Genomic DNA, 8653 nt, shown 5'->3' with positions numbered 1-8653 from the left:
ATAACAAATATCTTTAGTTTTTGTTCTATCCTTCTTGTACTTTTTGCACAAATGAGTAAATAAATACCGATGTTCTAATATTTCCTTCACTTTTGTAAAATGTAAAATACAACACATATTCTTTTTCATGTTTCCTTCACTTAACAGTATGTGCTACAAATCATACAAAGTCAGCCTCTTCACTCATTTTTTACAACTACATAGTGCTTGTGACAAATAAATCCTAGGATTGTGTTGTGATCTCTGCCTCCTAAAGTTCATAACCTTGTGTAATTCCCTTCCTTCAACTGTGAGCATGATCTATAAATTCCCTCTACCCAATAGAATATGGTAAAGGTGATGAGATGTTACTACCATAATTATTTTGAATAATTTTACTTTTACTGCCTATGTTTATTCTCTCTGGCTAGCTTCAAGGATGGATACCAAAATACAATGAAGTCCACATGCGAAGGAACTATGGGAAGCCTCTCATTGCTAAAGATTGATTACACCTGATCTATTTAATTCCTCAGGAACTCCAGAGACCAGGATCAGGTTCAGGAATTATATTCAGGGTGCTAAGAGTTTTGAATAAGTTTATTGGATGAAAGGCTTATGTGAATAATTTTGCTAGCTTTTAAACTCCAAAATTGTGAATATTATGGTTGTTGCTCACATTGGAAGGGTATGAGAAAAATGTCTCTGGGAAGCATGCTGGGGATGGAAGTTGCATACCAGTATAAGGAAGAAGAGATTGGGGGGGTGAGGTGGCTGGAGAAATGGCTTAGCAGTTAAGGCGCTTATCTGCAAGGCCTAAGGACGTGGGTTTGAATCCCCAGTACCCAAGAAGCACATGATGGAACATGAGTCTGTGTATGGCACTGCCAGGCACAGGCTGGAGCCTTCTGGAGAGGTGCCTGAGTTTCCAGGCATGTCTGAGGACCCTCCCCACCCCGGGATACAGGAAGCCACTCCCTCTCCAAGCCCAGCACACCTGAACTTAGGCTTTGCCCATAGCCCTGTGACCTTGGGCCATTTGCCTAGGAAACTTCTTATCAGCCAGCACCTTCACACAGCCCATCCCCCTGAGGCCCTAGATCACTGGAACCCCCTCCCCCACCACCATTGCCTATGAGCTGGAATGAATGTCCCCATATGCTAATTAGGCATCACCAAGGAACTTTTTAGGTCCAATCCCCTTAGGGCCCTCCCCCTGCCCTCAAATGCTTATAAACCCGTTTTCCTGACAATAAACTAAGAGAACTGTACAACCAAAATATCTCCCGAAAGTCTTTTATGTTCGTGTACTCGTCCACTCCGGTTGTCTGGGCACCTTCGGGGGACTGCAGATGGCCCTGGAGCAAGGACCCAGGAACCCACAAGTCTGGAGTTCATTTGCAGTGGCTAGAGGCCCTGGCATGCCCATTCTCTCTCTCATAAATAAATAAAAATTTAAAAAATTAAAATGTGAAAAAGAAGGGATTTAAAATAAATAATTGAATTTGATTTATAGATTGTCCTCTAAAAAATAAATTAGTGAATTCACTGAATTCAGCTGACTTCTAAATTATCTTCTTCCTCTCCCTCTCCCTCTCTCTCTCTCTCTCTCTCTCTCCCTGTGTGTGTGTGTGTGTGTGTGTGTGTGTGCGCATATTCAGAGGTCAGATGACAACCTTGGGGTGTCTATACTCTCCTTCTACTTTCTTTAAGACAGTCTTTCTCTCTCTCTCTCATCTTGTTTGTTGCTGGGAAGGCCAGTCTAGCTGGTCTTAGGAGCTTTGGGATTCCCTTGGCTCTGCTTCTTATTGACATAGGCATGTCCATCTCTACTTCGGTGCTGGGAGCATAGGATCACCTTTAACCACTCAGAAATCTCTTCAGCCCCAGGATAACATTTTTTAATTTACTTTGTTTGATTTTATTTATTTGAGAGCAACATACAAATAGGCAGAGAGACAGACAGAATGGGGGCACCAGGGCCCCCAGCCACTGCAAACAAATGCCAGATGCATGCACCACCTTGTGATCTGGCTTACGTGGGTCCTGGAGAGTTGAGCCTTGAAGCAGTGTCCTTAGGCTTCACAAGCAAGTGCTTAACTGCTAAGCCATTTCTCCAGCCCCCAGGATAACATTTTTAAACCCATTTTATTATTTATCATTTCATGCATGTATATGATATGTTTTGATCATATTAACCCCATATTATCCTCTCTTATGCCTCTCCTATTCTTCCCAACTAATCCCCTTCCTACTTAAAACAAACAACCTACAAAAGGTCCCAATTTCCAAATTTCCACCATCTGGAGACCTAGAAGAATACATGTATTTATGCAGTACACCTAATTTGAACCATTGCATTTGGCCCCTGGACCCCATAAACTGATTTAACCATCCATGATGTAAAATGCAATGCATTCAATACAACATTAAAAATTTCCAGAATTTTTATTAATCCCAATACTGGTTGAGCATACATACAGTCCAAGGTCTCTTAACTATTAGCTGCAAAACAAAAAATAAAATTAAAATAAAAAATAATAGCACAGAATAAAAATTCACACTACAAAAGATGTCACTGGGTATAGCAAAAGAAAGATTGAACCAATTCAAGTTTTAAAACAAACAGGGCAACATCAAGTTCCATAGCTCCAAGTCCAACATCTCTAACTAGTCTCTTGAATTCCAATTCTGCCCTTCCAACTAGGCTACTCACAGCTGGGGGCAACATCCCAAGCCAGCAGCTCTCATTGGCATCCATCCCACAGTACTAGCATCTCCACCGAGTCTCCTCTGCAATCCATAGTTCTTTCCCATGGCTTCTTTGGGTCTTCATGCAAGGAATTCTAACAATCCTGCCCCACATTGCCTATGACCACTTTCAAAAAACAAAACCATGTTGCAAATCCAATGGCCCTCTCTTTCCTGAATGTGTTACACTCCATATTATGAAATAGGCTACCAATTTGTTAATCCAGAGGGGAAATAAAGTGGACCTTGATGAGCAGGAAAACTCTTGAGTCTATGGGGCCATACAGTCAAACTACCACATTTGAAACTTTGGCCTAAGGGATGCCTTGCAGTTCTGTAAGTACAGCTTGATGTATTTTAGTCAGACTTGAAAGACCTGAACATGTTAAGGACTGTGAACTGTGAAGTTTGGTTTATGAGGGAAAGAAAGGACTTTGGACTGGTCTAGAAGCAGTTTGGGTGAAAGGCTTGCTACATTCTGCCTACCTGTTCCCTGAGAATGTGTGCAGAGCTGTGTTGCATAAAAATGTACTTGTGTGAGCAGAATGTTATTGCAAAGAAGGAAATGAAAGGCTCAGGATGGAAACAGTGCATGTTCACCTGCAATTATCTGAGAAATCACCACCACTGAAATTGAGCCAGCTGTTCTGCATTAGAGCAGTAAAAAGAATGCTGGCTCTTGAAAGTAGAGAACCTGAACATTAAAGGGCTGTCCTACTCTTAAAATTAGGCTTTATTTCCCCCTGGATTAACAGGTTGGTAGCCCACCTGGTACTATGCAGTAATGTGAGAGTAGCTTGGGTTAAAGGGGATATGCATAGTTACTTGAGAGAGATTTTGATGTGGGAGTGCACTCTTTTTATTCATAAAGCAGTGGGGCTACTATCTGGAATCTATGAGTTTCCTGGCCATCTGATTTGTTTTCCAATACCAGATATGAGTTCTTCCCCTCTGGATGGGCCTCAAGTCTAATCAGAGAACAGTTGGTTACTCGCAAAGGCCATTGCCACTATTGCACAAGTGTGTACTTCTTGCCCGGCTGATCGATTTTGTAGCTTGCAGAGTCCCCTGAATATTCATGCTATTAGTGACCACTGTCCCCCAGTAATTTCCATAGTGTTTTCCATTACTATGAGAGCTAACCAGGAGAGAACTAGTTTCCTTCTCAGTTTCAGTGTGGTATTTCAATGTCCTATGACCACAGCCTGTGGTGTCTTCAGCAATAGGGTCTTACCTTTTACTTTTGGCAGGTAATCAAATGTTACGGCCTGCATCTGAGGACCTCATGGGTGTCCCTGACCAACAGCTCACTGTGGAGGCTAACTCAGTTCTGTGCCTAGGATTAACAAGCCAGAGCCTCTGGTTTTAGAGTTATGCTTTATCTACCTTCTATAGGGTACTTCTGTCCAGAGCAACCTCCCTCCCCCTTTATTGGTGGTTGTATCATGTAGAATGGTGTCCAGAAGGAGGGTATCTATGGAACTGATTCATGTTCTCTTAAGTTATATGTAATTCATTTCCTTACCCTCTCTACCCCCTACCCCTCCAATACTCTCCCATCCCCTCTATTCTGTCCCTTACCTAGCCTGTTGAGTATTTCCTCCACTCTTCCTGCCCTATTTTTCCTTTCTCTTTGTCTCATTCTAGTTTTATGTCCATTTTCCTAATACTTACTGCTGGTTACACTTATCTCCAGTTTATCCCAGTTAAAAACTGCATATGACAGAGAATATGCATTTGCCTTTTGGTGCCTGAGTGACCTCACTTAGAATGATTTTTTTTCCAACTCTATCAATTTACTTGCAAATTTTATCATTTCATTTTTCCTCACCACTGTGTAGCATTTTATTGTATGTATGTACCACATTTTCATTATTCACTTATCAGTTGACTGGCATCTGGGCTGATTTCAAATTTTAGTTATTGTGAATAGAGCAGCAACAAACATAGCTATGCATGTATCTCTGTAGTAAGAGTATTGTCGTTGGGTACATGCCCAGGAGTGTTATAGCTAGACCAAATGGTAGAACTATGTTCATCTATTTTTTCAGGAATCTCCATACTGATTTCTATATTAACTGTACAAGTTTACATTCCCACCAGCAGTGGATGAACTTTCCTCTTTCCCCATAGCCTCACCAGCATTTGTTGTCTTTTACTGTTTTTGATGAATGCCATCCTGACTGGAGTAAGATGCCATTTCAAAGTTGTTTTGATTTGCATTTCTCTGATGACTAAAGATGGTGAACAACTCTTTAAGTGTGTATTGCACATTTGTATTTCTTCCTTTCTTGAAAATATTTTATTTATTTATTTGAGAAAGAGAGAGAAAGGGGGAAGAAAAAGAGAGAGAGAGAATGGGCATTCCAGGGCCTTTAGCCACTGCAAATGAGCTCCAGGCACATGTTCCATCTTGAACCTGGGTCCTTAGGCTTCTCAGACAAGTGCCTTAACTGCTAAGGTGTCTCTCCAGCTCTTCTTCCTTTTTTTTTTTAATGTTTTCTTAAGAGAGAGAGTGAATGAGAGAAAAAGAGAGAGAGAATTGGCATACCAGGTCCTCTAGCCACTGCATTTGAATTCCAGATGCATGTGCCACTTTTTGTACATGTACGATCTTGTGCTTGCATCACCTTGTGCATCTGGCTGACATGGGATCTGGAAAGTCGAACATGGGTCCGTAGGCTTCACAGGCATGTACCTTAAACACTAAGCCATCTCTCCAGCCCCTGTATTCCTTTAAGTGGAATACAAATTCTTTTTACAAGGCAGTGACCTGAAGGAATAATTATTATAAAGGCATATATTCCAAGGTTAAGGTGTATTGCCCCTTAGATTTAAAAATTTGGCAGTAATGCTGCATACCTGGTAATGGTTTTGGGAAGCATAAAAATGCACAAAAGCAGGTCATTGGATGTGAACATAGTACCAGGCTGTTGCTTAGATGTGAAACAGGGTGAGGTCTCTGTATTGGAGGCCAAATAAGGCCATTGTATGGAGCTGTGAAGATGGATCGTAATTTACAGTGTAGACCCAAAGTTTTTTGGTTTTTTTTTGTTGTTGATGTTGTTTTGCTATACCAGGACTGTACAATGGCTATCATGAAGTGCAGTTGGCTTGGGATAAAAGGCACTTTTTTCAATGTTTTTTTTTTATCATCAGGAATTTACAAATTTAACAAAAGGACAGCTATGCTTTTATTCATACTAGATGATATTTCTATAGGGTAAGGCAGCACAATTCCAGGTAACTTTAGGATGACACAGGGTCAGAGCAAATCACAGCCATTGTACTGAAACGTTACATGGGTAATTATGTAATTTTAGAACTTACTTGCATAGTTAACACAGTAGAATACTCCATAAAACTACGTTTTCTGGGAATCACATAGACTTAAATAATTGCTGAAGGTCCTTTAGTAATTTAGTTAATGCTAGTTTTAAAGTGCTGTCATAGTACACCATTGTTTACCAGAACTGAACAGTGTTAGAGCAGTAAAAAATGAAGAAATAAATAAATAAATAAATAAAGGCTAATAAAAAAAGGCCAAGTTCAGCAACAGGTTTTGTTAGGAATTGTTGAGCCTTTAGGAGCATGATTTTGTTCAATTGTAGGAAGATTTACAATAGTTTTTCAATGGTGCAAATGATTGTATAGCATCCTCTATCACCCTGCCCATGCACTGAGTTTCATATAATATTGGTTCTACTGATTATGCAAGGGTCCTCTCCACTGAAATTCCCTAGAGCTATCATTATTGAGAGCCAAGGAAGGAGTTTAGATGGTTTAATACTCAGTCCTGTAAAAAAATAAAATTCCACTCCATATTAACTAACAATTTTTCTCCTAAGTCACTGGATTTGTGACTGTTGTCAAAAAGCTACCCTAACACCCAGGAAAGTGGGCAGAAGGGGGAAAAACAGCATTGACCCTAATGTTTGGAAACTTGGTGCAAATTTACTTACATTTTCATTTTTATGCCAATAAAACTTTAAAAAAACTAATTCTGACTAAATCTGCAAGTATATTTATTTCATTATCACTCAGTCCTACCCTGGAAAATAAGTCCAGGCAAAGAAATAGTTCATTTCCCAAAAGAATTTTTTTAATCTCATAGGGATTTTTCTTTCTCCAAGAACTCGGCAGAAATATTTAGCAAGCTAACTTGAACTATTTATTCTTCCCTGAGCCTGAAAATTACCATCATCTTGATCTGTGGTGGTGGTTTCTGGCTTACCCAAAGCAGCATCACAAAATTACTTGATGACCAGAGTTCTCACCAGCCCAAGCTGATGAAAACATCACTGTCCTAAGACTCTGTACAATTGAATCTTGAGGAGTGTCACAAACTGACACAGCAACAATGTTTGTACATGCCTGTCACCCAGCCAGAAAGAGATGCTTGGGTAGCAAGTACCATGTTCCTGCTGTGGGCACAGGCTCTGGGAATAGCCTGTATTTCTGACTTGGTTGTAGTACCTCTGGAAAGCCTGACATGCTGAACTTGATTAAAATGTCTAAAGTAAAATTCTAAAAGTGGTCAGCCTTTGATCCGATCTGCAGCAGATCTATTTCCATTGATATAATCTGATACTGCAATAACCTTTTTATTTACCTGACTAATCAAAATGTGTTTAAATATTTTATTGAGCATATTCCTTTCACAGGAATTTTGATCTATAAAGCAAATACTGTGCTTTCTTGTGTTTCCTACTTGGGGAGTAACTGAAGTAATATTTGTATGGCTTTATTTTTCCATCCCTGGTCTAGAAAAGGCAACCATAATTTCACCAGGTAAAGTACCAAGGTTCACAGCAGACTAGTTGCCCTAACGGATTAAAGGCACTGTCCTCCAGGGTATGCTCAAGCAATCAGAAGAGAATTTCAAGTGCTAGCTTCAAAATGCTTATCAGTGTCATCAAGAAGACCAACTCCTCCTCTTAGGGCACCTTCTGGGGAGCATAAGCTTGTTTCTGACTGGCACCTGTGGGATCTCTCCCAAAGGGTACTGATCAACTGTTCTGTCATAGTATACCCACATCTCAAAGTTACTCTAGAGATGTGATGGATGTGCATAGATGCCTATCCCTACAGGGTGCTGGAAGTGGGCTGGTATAGAGACCATGTCCTGGCCACAGGTGACAAACTGAAGCTCATATTCATCGAAGCTGGGGTGCAGGGCACTGTCTCACAGTACAGGTTCACAGGTCTATATCACCTCTCAGGCTTTGCATATTGAGAATGATCTTTCCCTCTTGGTTAAACCACAGATAGCTGTAGTTCCCGACCCCTACCTGGCCCTGGACTACATGCAGTAGGAGCCACTGCTCCAGGACATTGTCCTCTTCCAAGCCCTTCACCAGGGCTATGGCTGTGATGCCAGGAGCATCAGCAGGGTGCCCCTCCAGGGAGCAGCCATCGGCCATCACTGGGGCTCTCAGCAAGGGGATGCTTTCATCTGCTGTCACCAGGCTCAGCACAGCTCACTCACCACTGCAGTCAGAAGACCAGCAACACTGGAAGTGAGGTGCTCCAGAAGTCAGGATGAAAGTTTGCCCTGGGCTACTCAGCCCAGCTAGAGGGGTGGAATTACAAAATTGAGAGACTGTCAATACTAGTTACGGATGTGGGACTTGAACTACAAATGTTTGCTGTTTACCTGATGGTTATTTATTTGTATTGGTTCAGTCTCTCCTTGTTAAGCCTTTTTACAATTGGAATGCTTACTCTGTTCCATTGTGTATTAGAATGTATGTAGGGTTTTTTATGTTTAATACTTTTTTATTAGTTTTGTACTCAGTGAATACAGTCAAGTTGGTACCATTGCTAGCCTCCTCACTGTCCTCCCCCCTCCACCTGGACCTTCCTTGTTGGGGTATATGGGTCATGCATTGTGAGGTTAGAAGGTCAGAGCAACATGTTGGGT

The 8653-nt window shown here is 41.0% G+C and overlaps 1 pseudogene; it reads right to left on the bottom strand.

The window, feature by feature from the left end:
* Positions 1–7598: 7598 nt before the first annotated feature.
* On the bottom strand, positions 7599–8146 carry LOC101614433 (annotated as a pseudogene).
* Between the last annotated feature and the right edge of the window lie 507 nt (positions 8147–8653).

This window comes from Jaculus jaculus, chromosome X, assembly GCF_020740685.1.
Source record: "Jaculus jaculus isolate mJacJac1 chromosome X, mJacJac1.mat.Y.cur, whole genome shotgun sequence".
NCBI lineage: Eukaryota > Metazoa > Chordata > Mammalia > Rodentia > Dipodidae > Jaculus > Jaculus jaculus.
The sequence above is the reverse complement of the archived record's forward strand: the minus strand, read 5'-3'. Positions and strand labels throughout refer to the sequence as shown.